The 13963-nt window shown below is 36.7% G+C and overlaps 2 protein-coding genes across 7 annotated transcripts in view; both read right to left on the minus strand.

The window, feature by feature from the left end:
* The window catches only part of SYS1 (SYS1 golgi trafficking protein), a 398294-nt gene that overhangs the window by 312173 nt on the left and 72158 nt on the right, over positions 1-13963 (minus strand). The window lies entirely within an intron of this gene.
* STK4 (serine/threonine kinase 4) overlaps positions 1-13963 on the minus strand; it is a 107724-nt gene that overhangs the window by 27828 nt on the left and 65933 nt on the right. The window lies entirely within an intron of this gene.

Raw genomic sequence — 13963 nt, forward strand, 5'->3', positions numbered from 1 at the left:
CAGCAATAAGGACCATTGTCCTAAAGGTGCTTTACATGCATTACAGGTTTAGTATCCCTTATCCAAGATGCCTGGGACCAGAAGTGCTTTGGATTTTGGATGTTCGGATTTGGGATGACACAACCTGTATCTCATTTGATACTCACAAAAGCCCTATGAGAGAGGTATGACTTTACCATGTTTGATAGATAAGACAATCAAGGGTTAGACGGGTGACATAACAGGTAGAGCAGATAGGCTATGAGCCCTAACGGAATAACTCCAGTGGTTTTAACCACTATATGCCTCTCAACCACAAGAGCATAATCTGTCTCCCTGCCTGCAAGCCTGACCTAAACATAAGCCCCAAAGACAAAATTTACTTTAAAAGGCACTATAATAATTTAGGATAGTAGGACTGCCAAGGTACTAAGATACTCAGATAAATATTCAAAAGAGGAACTAAAACACCTCTAACGAAGCTACAAAGATAATCTATGTGATAGAGAAATGCATTGTTACAGTTGAAAACATACCAGCGCAACAAATCAACCCACAGCTAAATCCCACTGTACAAGAGAAGCTAGTAATAACTGTCAACCACTTACTGAACTACCATGAAAAAAGGAAAGCGTGAAAAGATACAATAACAATGAGCTAGACAGAAAGGATTTGAATTTGTCTCCCAAAAAGCCCCTTAGCAACAAGAGGCCTGGACCATCAGAGGCTAGTGAAGAGAAAGAAACTAAAGAGAAAAATAAAAAGCATTGTACTTGATGCCAAATTATATAAAGTACAACCAGCACAGGAGGACCCCCTTACTTTTCTTTCAGTCTAGCACTAAAGGCCTTTTGGTTAGAAATAATCAATTTTGCTTGGCAAAAAAAGGATCAAGACATAGAAGTACTTTGGATCAAATTCTGTAGAATCAGCCTATTGGAGATGCATTAAGGTTAATGCCAAAACCAATATGGTGTTCTGTTCACAGTTTCTTTCTAGAGGTTTTAAAACCCGAAAAACATTAAAACTCATTTGAAGTGGAAACTTTCTATCTGTGAAAACAAGCCACTTTTAGATACTATAAGCTATTAAGATTTGGTAATTCTAAATTAACTATGTATTTTTTAAAATTCTGGGTTGTTAGAAAAATATAAAGCTCAATTGCTGCCTTACTCTTAACACCAAGACAAATACCTGATAGATTAAATATTGAGAAAGAAAATCATAATGAACGTTCTAAAACAAAGTAGGGGTTAATACTTTTGTAATCTTAGAATGTGAAAAACTTTTTCAAACATGACATAAAATTCCAGAAACCACAAAAAAAAAGCTAATAAAAAAAATATAAAAATTTAAATGTCTGAAGTTAGATACCTTATACAAAGCTTTAAAATATATTCTAGGAGAATATCTTTACCACATATATTAAAAGGCTCATAACCTGACTTGACAACTGAAGAAGTCTTTAAAATCAATAAAGAAAATAAGAATTACATGGAAAATTTGGTAAATAACATAAAGTGACAATTCACATACCAAAAACGATGGGGAAATTTAACAATATATATCAAAATTTCAAATTTACAAACAGGTTGACCCAATAAGTCTACTGCAGGAATTAATTCTAAGGATATACCATGCAAAAATGTTCTTATTAAAGCAATATTTATTAATATTAAAAAGCTGAATGCTACCTAAATGACCGTGAACTGGAGACTGGTTAAATCAGAGATCACAAACACAAATGTTTTTAGAGACTGGCAAAGACAACAGAAATAAGCTCAACAGGCCGTCATAAAACAACCACCAGGAAGTGGTGCCATCTGTGAAGAGCTGGAGAACTCAGACCCATTCAGTAGTTCAAAGTATAAAAATCACAAGTGCCACAGGCCAAACTGGTTCCCCCTTCCCCAGTCCCCACACACCCCCAGGACGAGATGTGTAATCTATAGCCATGCGACAGCACTGCTGCCTGTTCTCTCTGCAACGAGCCTAGGAAGATCCTCTTACTCTGAATGCTCGTCTGTTCTATCACATTTGAGTAGATACAAAAGAGCTCACTGATGTGGCCAAACAGATTCTCAGGATTAACAAAACCTTAAAGGTCATCTAGTCTAACTTGAAGCTTTTCTTGAGGCTGTAGTCTTTCGGACATGTTTAGGCCCAGGTGAACAGTGTAGACAGGGGAGGGGAAGGAAGTGGAGAGTGATGGAGTACAAAGCCAGAAGTCAGGGAATGAGGACTACACACTTGGCTTTCCTGTGGGATCTTCATTTTCCACAATAACAAAATTGAGATGGGAGAAGTGGTGAGAATTCTTAAAAAGCTGAAATCCTGTGCATCACACATTTTCTATATCACTGTACGTAAAACTCTATTAACCGAATACCAGGAACTCAAGCACTATTCTAATATGAAGTGCTGAATTCATAGTACCATTGTCAAACATCCCTTTAGCAATGAACTCTGGGCAGCTGTTACCCTCACTGACCAAGCTGGCATAGGGAAGAGTTCCGCAGATAATGTGACAGATTGTATATGGTATTTTTACCACAAGATCTTAATTCATCCCAGGAACTGTTTTAAAAGAATAGTTGTAGTTTATAACTGCAGTCTCAGCAGCACTTCCAAAAGTGGAAAACCTCCACTTGAAATTGGAATAGAACGTTTCTTCCCAACGTGTGAAAATAACTTTATGCTTGGTCCTACCGTATCTGGGAATAAGAACAGTTGGGAGGGGGTAGAAAATTTTCTGACTTTACCTCATTTTTAATAACACTACATTAAGATTTATTAAACTAGATGCATCCATGTCTAAAGGCTACAAAATCCTAGAACGGTTTTTGCTGTGTATTTTCTCCTAAGTAAAGGGCAAATGGAAGTGACCAGTGGGTCTATAAAGTAGATTCAAGTTTGCCCTCCCTCCAGCTGCTGGCCACCCTCTGATTCAATGCTCTGTGTAATGTGAACTCTGCTAGACAAAAGTGTGCACTCAGCAGCTGATGGATCCCATCAGCTCTCTCTGTCTCTCTCTGTCGCTTTCACACATACACACAAACAGTTACTTGAGCTATTTTACATTAACAAATGTACCATCAGGATAAAACTGTTTAAAAAAAAAAAATCGGCCGGGCGCGGTGGCTCAAGCCTGTAATCCCAGCACTTTGGGAGGCCGAGACGGGCGGATCACAAGGTCAGGAGATCGAGACCATCCTGGCTAACGCGGTGAAACCCTGTCTCTACTAAAAATACAAAAAACTAGCCAGGTGAGGTGGCGGCGCCTGTAGTCCCAGCTACTCGGGAGGCTGAGGCAGGAGAATGGCGTAAACCCGGGAGGCGGAGCTTGCAGTGAGCTGAGATCTGGCCACTGCACTCCAGCTCGGGCGACAGAGCCAGACTCCGTCTCAAAAAAAAAAAAAAAAAAAAAAAATCTATGTGGGAACTTCCAGGACTTACAGCCTCCAGGCAGGCATAGAAGGAAAGCAATGAGAGAAAACACAAAAGGTCTGTCAATGTTTCAGTCAGTATCCTTGATATTTAAACCCTAGGAACAAGAAAGTCATAACAGAATTAAGCTCACCCTAGGAACAAGAAAGTCAAAACACAATTAAGCTCATCTTAGGTATAAAATAAATATCACAGCTGGGTGCAGTGGCTCACGCATGTAACTCCAGCACTTTGGGAGGCCTAGCTGGATGGATCACCTGAGGTCAGGAGTTTGAGACCAGCCTGGCCAACATGGCGAAACCCCGTCTCTACTAAAAATACAAAAATTAGCCGGGTGTGGTGGCAGGCACCTGTAGTCCCAGCTACTTGGGAGGCTGAGGCAGGAGAATCGCTTGAAACTGGGAGGTGGAGGTTGCAGTGAGCCAAGATCACGCCACTGCACTCCAGCCTGGGCAACAAAACAAGACTCCGTCTCCAAAAAAAAAAAAATCACAAAGCAAACTATGTGTGAACTAGCAGGGCCTGCAATAAAAGTGTAAAATAAGTGTGGGTCTTCCTTTTACCTTCGTTTTTTGGGGGCAGCCCACTTCGGTATCTTTCCCTTTTCTGGTAGTTCATCCACGTCTCCCACCTTAAGTGTTACACGTGAAAATTTACTGAATGCCTACTCTGTGTCAGATACTCTGCTAAGCACTTTAACAGCATTTTTAAATTTTATCTTCTCAATAACTCAGAGGTAAATATGATTAGTGTCTTCATTCTAGGTTGGTGACAAGCCTAGAGTTACTGGTCCCATAAATAATGAAACCAGCAATGAATCCAAGTCTATCTGCTCTTGGTCGGTATATTAGACTGCCTTTGATGCTCATGTTGGTGTCATGGATGTCCTAAGCATTTCTCTGCTTTTAAAAGAACAGGAAAAGAACCTTATATATACTGAGCATCTTTTATACACTTTACAAAAGCTCTTTATTTTAGGCTCATATGAGCCCTATGAGAGAGACGCATTCCCAGAAAGGTTAGGTGGCTTACTTAAGGACATAAAGCTAGTTACAGTCAGAGCTGAGACCTGATTCCCAATCCACTGCTCTCCTTCACTATAAATAAGCCGTCACTCCAAAAGGAACCCACGTATTAATAATAGAGTAGGAATGACAGGCACTTTGCTAAATGCTTTATGCTTTATCCAATTCGATCAAGGGAATTCCCAACACTGTATTTCCAATCAATGTTTTTACTACAGTTTTACCAAAGAAGCAGGGAAGAAATCTAAATTCCACATCTATGAAATTACAGTCCAATTAACATATTCCTATACACATAAATGAATAGATATTACAAAAAGAAAATCTGAAGAGATTTAAAAAGTTTTCCAAAGAGTGCACAATGGGATCAAATAACATTATCAAATAATACATTCTGAGTACCTGCATGCTATGGCAATTCGCTAAGGGCTGCACACGTTAAGAGAAAGAAAAGATGTAGCATCTGAGTTAGATAAATGTTTACCATCAGCACATATATAACCATTCTCATGCAAACAAGTGTGTATTCTTCTGAGAAAAATAATAGTCTGTCATTTATTAATCACATGCCAAGGGTGGGAGGTGGTCACCTAGCATCTCTGGTCACCTAGTGTCTCAAAGCATTTATTTATCATTGGAAATAAAATTCTACCAAAATTCTGAAAGTAAACTTAGTTCAAATAACCCATGCAAAACATGTACAGGGACCTAATACACAATAAGCATTAAATAACTGATATTTTTATCATTTCCTTCTCAAATTCCACAATGTAGTCTTAAGAGACCAAGTGTCTCTGCCAATAAAATTTAAAACTAGACAAGATAATGAGCAACCAATATGAAGATTACTAAAAATATTCATTATCTAATACTGGAGTAAGAAAAGCAAATTAGGCCAGGCAGCACTCTGGGAGGCTGAGGCAGGCGGATTACCTGAGGTTAGGAGTTTGTGACTAGCCTGGCCAACATGGTGAAACCTCATCTCTACTAAAAATATAAAACTTAGCCAGGCATGGTGGCATGCGCCTGTAATCTCAGCTACTCAGGAGGCTGAGGCAGGAGAATCATTTGAACCCGGGAGGTGGAGGTTGCACTAAGCCGAGATTGGGCCACTGCACTCCAGCCTGGGCGACAGAGCGAGACTCCTTCTCAAAAAAACTAAAATAAAATAAATGACATTTTCTGACAACAGCAAAATTACTGTACAATCCATAATTAGAAAGTAAATAAGAACAGCAAAAGAAAGTACAAATTAAATTGCTCCAATAAGAAGAATTGTTTGCATAAACAATTAATGAAATACAAAGTTTGTCAATCTGCATTGTGTTCTCAATAAGCATGAAAACAACACTCTGAGTTAAGAAAAAATACTCCTCTAATGTCACGAAATTCCCAGGAAGATACAATAAACCTGAAATCATTCTTCCTGGTTACTGTAGTCCCTATCACATGTTATTTGAAAGAAGATTCTTTTTCCTGGTTTATAACATTGGTTATTTAATATGTAAGCATAGTTTTTGGTTTTTTTCATGTGAGAAAACACACACACTTACGAATGAATGGAGACAGGAAGCCACTTACGGGTTTGGGTTCCAGACCTGATTCTGGCACAAAGTAGGAAAGATGCCTTTGTAAAATGTCTCTGGGCTCCATTTCCTCAAACTATAAGAGGATAAGAACCCCCACCCTGCTACCTCACAGAAACTCTGTAAGCATTGCCAAACAAAAGAACAAAATATGAATGCACCTTTAACTATATTAAATGCTACCTAAATCTAAAGTGATGATAATAATTACTATCATCAGCAAACGAAGTCATACCAGATATCCAGGCTTAACTGCTCCCTTGGCTTCCTCACTTCTGAATTATGTGTCATCATTTGAAGAGCTAATTTTTTTGTAATAGCAAAATAAAATGTGAAATAAAAATAAGTGATAATACTTAATACACAATGAACCAAAAATAAACATCAACGGCCTTATAATTCTTGGCTAATAAAATTCTACCAAAATTCTGAAAGTAAACTTAGTGCAAATAACCCAACATATATTTCATTTGATCCTTTCTCCAACCCTGTGGGAAAAGCAGGATAGGTACTATTACATTTAATTTTTACAGACCACAAACTAAACTTCAAAGAGAAGGGTGACTCACCCAAGGTTCCAGCTAAAGCCTGGGCCATTCACCCTTCTTCTGATGTAATGTAATGTTCATTCTACTGGTCTGTGTTACAAGATTTCCCTATTTTCAAAGAAACTCACTTCACACAATGTCAGATTTCTAAAGTGATTCAGTAACTGTTTTCTTTTTCTTTTTCTTTTTTTTTTTTTTTTTTTTTTTTTTTTTTTGAGACAATATCTTGCTCTGTTGCCCTAACTCGAGTGCAGTGGCACAATCACGGCTCACTGCAAACCTTATACTCTCGGGTTCAAGCAAGCCTCCCACCTCAACCACCTGAGCAGTTGGGACCACAGGTACATGCCACCCTGCCTGGCTAACTTTTTAAAATGTGCTTTTATTTTTTTGTAGAGGTGGGGTCTCACTATGTTGCCCAGACTGGCCTTGAACTCCTGGGCTCAAGTGATCCTCTGACCTCAGCCTCCTAAAAAGCTGGGATTATAGGCATAAACCACTGGTTCAATAATTTCATCATTCACCTGGCCTGGTTCAGTAATTTTATCATTCATTTTACACAGCCAGCAAGCTCTACCGTAAGCAAATGCCACATGGGAGACTGCACTCAAGAAGTGAAAGGGTGGCATCTATTGGTAGAAGTGTGTTATTGTAAGGGAAGTAGTTTCAGAGCTTCAATATTTGAAAATTTCCGTTGAACCTCAACAGTTCATTATTTGAGAGGTGGGTAGAAAGAAACACTGTATTATTGTATAGTGATGTAAGGAAAAGAAAGGAAGAAAGCAATAGGAAGTTCTACAACTGATACCTATGACCACTTCGGTAATCAATTTCCAAGCAGCAATAGTTTTAATTACTTTGTTTCAGAGTAGTTTTAGATCAGTCCCTCTGGGAGCAAGTATTGGTTGGGAATGTATCTCTGGTTTTATAACAGAAGTCAATAGCAAACCACTGGGAGAAAAGTTTAGGTAATGAAATTTACTCCATGGACGATGTTACAAGAAAGGAGGGGAAAGTGGAAGGAGAGAGGAAAGCTGACATTTATGAAGTGACTATAGGTGAAGTATCCCTTAACCAAAATGTTTGGGACCAGAAGTGTTTTAAACTTTGGATTTTGGGGGATTTTGAAATATTTGCATTATACTTACCTGTTGACCATGTCTAATCCAAAAATATGAAATTTGAAATGCTCCAATGAGCACTTTCTTTGAGTGTTCAAAAGTTTCAAATTTTAGAGCATTTCAGGATTCCAGATTTGGGATACTCAATCTGTATTATATTGCAGGCACTTGATGTGTAGTACTCCATTGAATTCTCATACAGACTCAAAATGTATCCTATGGGTTCTAGTATTACTTCATTTTACAGATAAGGACAATGAAACTCAGAGAGGAGAGGAAAGTGGCCCACAACTGCTCAGCAAATGGTGAAGTCAGGATTTGAACCCTGAAACCCTGATTCCAATGATCTTAACTACCAAACCTACTGCTTCGTCACTAAAAGAACCGTCACTTTAGTACACTTGGTACCTTTATCAAGTCTTCTAAACAAATGTAAAATCTTTGCTGTTGTGAATCATGCTGTAATGAACAACCTAAATGCCCACCAACGATAGACTGGATAAAGAACATAAGGTTCTTTATACACCATGGAATACTGTGCAGCCATAAAAAGGAACGAGATAATGTCCTTTGCAGGGATCTGGATGGAGCTGGAGGCGATTATCCTAAGCAAACTAACAAGGAACAGAAAACCAAATGCCGTGTGCTCTCACTTATAAGTGGGAGCTGAATGATAAGAACACGTGGACACATGGTGAGGAACAACACACACTGGGGCCTGTCACAGGCGGGGGGTTTGGGAGGAGGGAGAGCATCAGGAAAAATAGCTAACGGATGCTGGGCTTAATACCTAAGTGATGGCATGATCTGTGCCATAAACCACCATGGCACACATTCACCTATGTAACAAACCTGCACATCCTGCACATGTGCCCCTGAACTTAAAAGTTGGAAATTTTAAAGAAAAGAAAAAAAAAGTAAAATCTAACATTTCAGTCAAAAAATCTGGATGTATAGAACCAATACCCTGAGTTGTGTTTTTTCCTCAGTAGCAGTACAATAAATTACCATCAATCAGCCTTCTCTTCCCTATACTGTCCATTAGAAATCTCAGTAATATCAGCATCAAACTCCAACAGAGAAATGAAGAAAGGAAATGCAACATGCTTTCCATTCCAGCATTACTGGTGCTTAGAGCAGGTGTGTTATCAAAGACAAAAGATGCCAATTGCGTTGTATTTCATTTGAGTAGTGGAGGATACAGATTTGTATTAGGTAAAAGTGGTCCCGTTGGGAGAGGGAAATGACACCAGGAACACACCTTAGATAATGAGAAAAGTTCTGCATCATGTTTTTTCTTTCAAAGGCACTGGGCTACAAAAGCAAATATCACTTTCAAGAGTTCTAATAGAGACCCTTTCTTTGGATAGAGTGGGAAAACTTGCATAAATCTCCTTTGTCTTCTCAACGTTTCGTGTCCCAGGAATAAGGATTACTGAATTGTCAAGAGTTCATGTAAGAAAAAAAACAAGAGGTAAAGCTGAGAAGAAAGACAGAAGAAAATATCTTTAACAGCTCAAAAGAAGAAGAGTGAAAAATGCGAGTCTAAGTGAATGAGATCATAATTCAAAGGCATGGCTACAGATCCAGGAATAAGAAAAACACATTCATCTCAGCTGAAAACTAAAAACTGTGCTTTCTAGATTAATAGCTAATTTACATTTTAAATTTCAGCCATTGAAACCTTCTTGATGAATAATAAACAACACTGATGTTACAGTTGTTTTTCTTTTTCTTTTCTAACTTCAAATTATAGAAAAATTAAAGTAACGGAACCAAATCTGGCTTTGGTTGTAATGAGATTCAAACTTTAAAAATTTCAGGTTCTGATTACAGCAATTAGGAATTCCAGACCTCCAGGTTGTTAACACCTGGCAACATTTTAATACCTGGGGCATGCCAACAATGTTTTCCAGGAGATTGATTACTCACTCTTCCTGTGACATGTGATGTTATGACTAGAGTTTTAGGGGCTGCTTTATACAAACAGCACTAAAATGTGGCAGAGGGAGACTCTGAATAAATCTACTCCTTGCTGTTAAAAAAAAAAAAAAAAAAAGCTAAACACAGTTAAAACATGTAACTTGCTTCTCAAAACTGACAAAGCATGAAAAAAACCAAAACAATCATAAAAAATTGCATTCCCTATTTATGAATAGGTTTATGAAGCAATCAACCTAAAAACTGTTGCAAACAACCTAAATGTATATCAACAGAGGACTGGCAGAATAAACTACAATACATCCTCACAATAGAATACTAAGCATAGGGAAAAAGAAAGAGGACTATTTCTATGTACGGCTATGGAGTAATTTCTAGGATATATAATTAACAAAAAACAAACAGAAAAAAGTATGGATAGGACACTCCTGTTATCTCAGAATGGTAGTACAAACATACCGTATTTGTCTGTGCATGCATGCATGCACACATGTGTCTATGTATATCTCCCAAACATAAAAAAAGGAGGAAACAGATGAGATAGGAATAGAAACTAAATCGGAACAACTTTGTTTTGTAGACTTGCCCTTGGAACCATATAGTTCATATAACTATAAAGCAAAACAATAAAAAGCAATACCTCAAACAAAAAACAAAATGAAACAAAAAACCCATCAGCCAACTGAGTTTGTGGCATAACCACATAGAAATTATTCCAAGTAGCTCTAACATATAATAATTTGATTGTACATCTATATGGGATGTCCCTAAGGACAACAAGCTGCAACACAAATCTTTAACTGTTTTCAGTATTGTTGTTAGAAGTACTGGTATTATTATTCTGAGGCTCACATTTATTGTGAATTGAAAAACAAATGAGTAATTATATTAGAATTGCTGGGAAGATATTTGGCATGGGGGAAAGGATTACAGATGTAGGATGAAAGTGGTTAAGGAAAAAACTAGTAGCATTCAGTCTACACTGGAAATGGCAGAAGAATGCATGAGTTTGTAATAAACACATTTTCTGGATTCATCCATTGAAAAGGCTTAGAAAAAAATGACCTAACTGCAATAAGCACAACTTGCACCCAGACTGTGGTCTCTAATTACCATTTCCCATTTTAAAAACCTGAGTTGCTTTTAAAAAAAAAAAAAAGTCTGTTTCCAGGTTTGAAGCAAGACGAGCCTGGAACATCTCACACCTCATCATACTAGAAAGCAAGGATGCTCTCACTAACTACCAGTGAGTATATAAAGCATACTTCAATAAAACACTTAGAAGTAACTACTGGGTGAAACAATTTGAACATAAGAAAGAGTTGAAAGGATTGAAACAGATCAAATATTTTTAAATCCATGAATTTATGATACAAAAAGAATCACTGGTTATATCTTTGGAGAATGCTAGGGAACCAATACATTATTTTGAAAATGTTAATAAAAATTTAAAAATCAAGTGCATATTCTGTCTTTTCTATATACATTGTACCTGAGATTATCTAAATAACAAAATGCTTCTTACTTCAATTGGTAAATGGAGAAGAAATGATCAAATGTCACCACTTTGTAACCTCTAATGAAATGGCATCCAGACAAAGACCTTTACTGGTTTCTAACAATAGAAAAAGAGAAATGACCATATATCCAGATATTATGAACCTTCTGATGGAAGTATACATACCACCTATGAAATACCCTTGCCAAAAAAAAAAATTGATCAGCAATTCTCAGTCTGGCCTGCAGACCCCTGGAAGATCCCTGACACACTCTTAGGGGACTCTGTAAGACCAAACTATTTTAATATTAATCTTAAGACATTATTTGACTTTTCTACTGTGTTGACATCTGCACTGGTCATACAAAAGCAGTGGGGGCTAAAACTGTTAGCCTCAGTATAAATAAAAGAGTGGCACCAGTGTTAGCAGTTATTGCATTCTTTACAGTCACTGGCTACAGTTTTTTAAAAACCCTTAAGAATGTCCTTGATGAAGTAGTAAAAAAAGATTAATTTTATTAAAGTTCATGTCTTTTTAATAGTATCTATGATGAAACGGGAAGTCCACATATAGCACTTCTCTTGTGACTGAAATACAATGGTCATTTTGAAGCAAAGCACTTGTGCAATTGAGCTACAAGCTCAACCAGCTGCTTTTTTCCACAGAGCACCATTTTTACAAAAAAAAAATGACAAATTGTGAGTATTCAGACTTGGGTATCTGGCAGACATTTTCTCAGAAATGAAAAAAGTGAGTCTGTCACTCAAAGGAAAACAACTAAGAGTGTTGTAGCTGATGATAAAATTCAAACCTTCAAATGAAAATTAGTATTCCGGAAAACTTGAATCCACCACTGTGAGCTTGACAACTTCCCTACATTTCGTTAGATACTCTTCTGATGAAACTGGTCATAACTTCAAGGAATGTGGGTTTTTTTTTTATATTGCTTAATGAAATGTGCCAATATTTAGAAGATCCATGTAACTGAATGAACCAACATTTTCCAAATTCCCAATGCATGATGTTACAAAATCACGTGTAAGTAAAAGTTCCACTCAAAATTTTAAAACACTAATGAATTTTAATATACACAGTAAGAAATTTTCACGAATTTAGTTTCATATTCTACATTGCAACTAACCTATAAGAAACCACTACTTGTTGAGTTTTGGTGTAGGGTCAAAGAAGACTACCACAACTATCTTAAACAGCTATTACAATAGTTATTTTTCAAAGACACCTCTTTTTGCTAGGCTAGACTTTCTTCCTGTACTTCAAACAAAACAATATATTACAACAGACTGAACGCAAAACAGATATGATCATCTATCTGTGTAAGCCAAAAAATCTGAAAATTGTAAACAATGCTATTTTTCTTACTTACTTGTTTTTGTTTTGGGGAAATAGTCATTTTTCATAGAAAAAAATACATTACTGTATAATTAGCTTATTTTAAGTAAATGAATTATTTAAAAATTTTTCTGTTTTAATTTCTAATTCAGTAAATATTAGTAGATATGACTCCCATGGACAAAAGCCCTTTGGGGTCCTCAATAATGTTTATAAGTATGAAGGGGTCCTGAGGACCGTTGTTCTAGATAAAACTACCAATTTATAAGAAACTCAGGGAACATATTAAATAAGACCCCTTAGATGCAATCAGCAATATCCTGAATGAGGGAAAGTATGTGGGATAACAACTGGGTTTCTCCAACAGTATCTCAAAGTACATGAGCAAGGGTAGCAGAAAGGGAGGGCTTTAAATTAAAAGTGGCTTAAGAGACATATCAACCAACTTCCTATAAATCTCATTTGGATCCTAATTCAAACAAGCTAAAATATCTATATAAATCCAGGAAACTAAACAGTAACAAGGCATTTTTTGGCATTAAGGAAATTTATTACTCCTAATTTGTAAAAGTATGATAAAGGTATTATATTTTTAAAAGGTCATTAATCTTTTATAAATACATATGAAATATTTAGAAATGGTATATGCCTGGGATTTGCTTCAAAACAAGCAGTGTGGGTGGTGAATAGTGGAGGTGAAGGATTAAATAAAACAAGAATAGTTGACTTGGTGATTGTTGTAACTGAGTAATGGGACATTAAATTTTACCTTACCATTAAAGGCCAGTAAATGTAAGAATATGCACTAATTTTTAGACTCATTTTGAAAAAAACGAACAATAATTTCAAAGAATGTTTTGGGAGAGTTATTTTTGTCTCTATGAAATGGCAGATAAAGTTTCAAATTGTAGATAACTGAGCTCCCAGAAAATTTCAAGATGCATTCTTGAGAGTATTGACTTAAGCAGAGGCAAATAAAGCATCTCTTCTATCATATCAATCATGATTTCAAATTATAAATAAGGTAGTAATAATTTTTACCTCCCACCAAGTGTCTGATTTCTAGTATGTACGGCCAAAAGCAAAAAGTACAATTTAATAATAAATGAGTAACTGACTATGTTCTGACAATTCAGTAAAGCTTCTTTGTAAAACCCAAAGAAATCTCAACTTACAATCAGATTTGAAGCCCTGATCTAGGAGAGAATGGTTAAGATAAAGTTTCATGGAATCATAGGTTGTTATCGGCCTCCTGGGAAAACCTCAGGGCTAAAATGTATCCTTCCCTACCACAAAAAGCCATGTGAATGGCTTACAACTATCCAGGGAATCCAAACAATCAATTTTGTTCAGGTTCTGTTACTTTTATCAAATTAATTTTGAATTAACGGTTTGGTGGTTTTATATCCTGATGGACCCATTATCAAACAACTTCAGATGGATATTAGCTCTCTGTGCTGCATTAGG

This window comes from Macaca thibetana, chromosome 10 (genome assembly GCF_024542745.1).
Source record: "Macaca thibetana thibetana isolate TM-01 chromosome 10, ASM2454274v1, whole genome shotgun sequence".
In the NCBI taxonomy this organism is placed as follows: Eukaryota; Metazoa; Chordata; class Mammalia; order Primates; family Cercopithecidae; genus Macaca; species Macaca thibetana.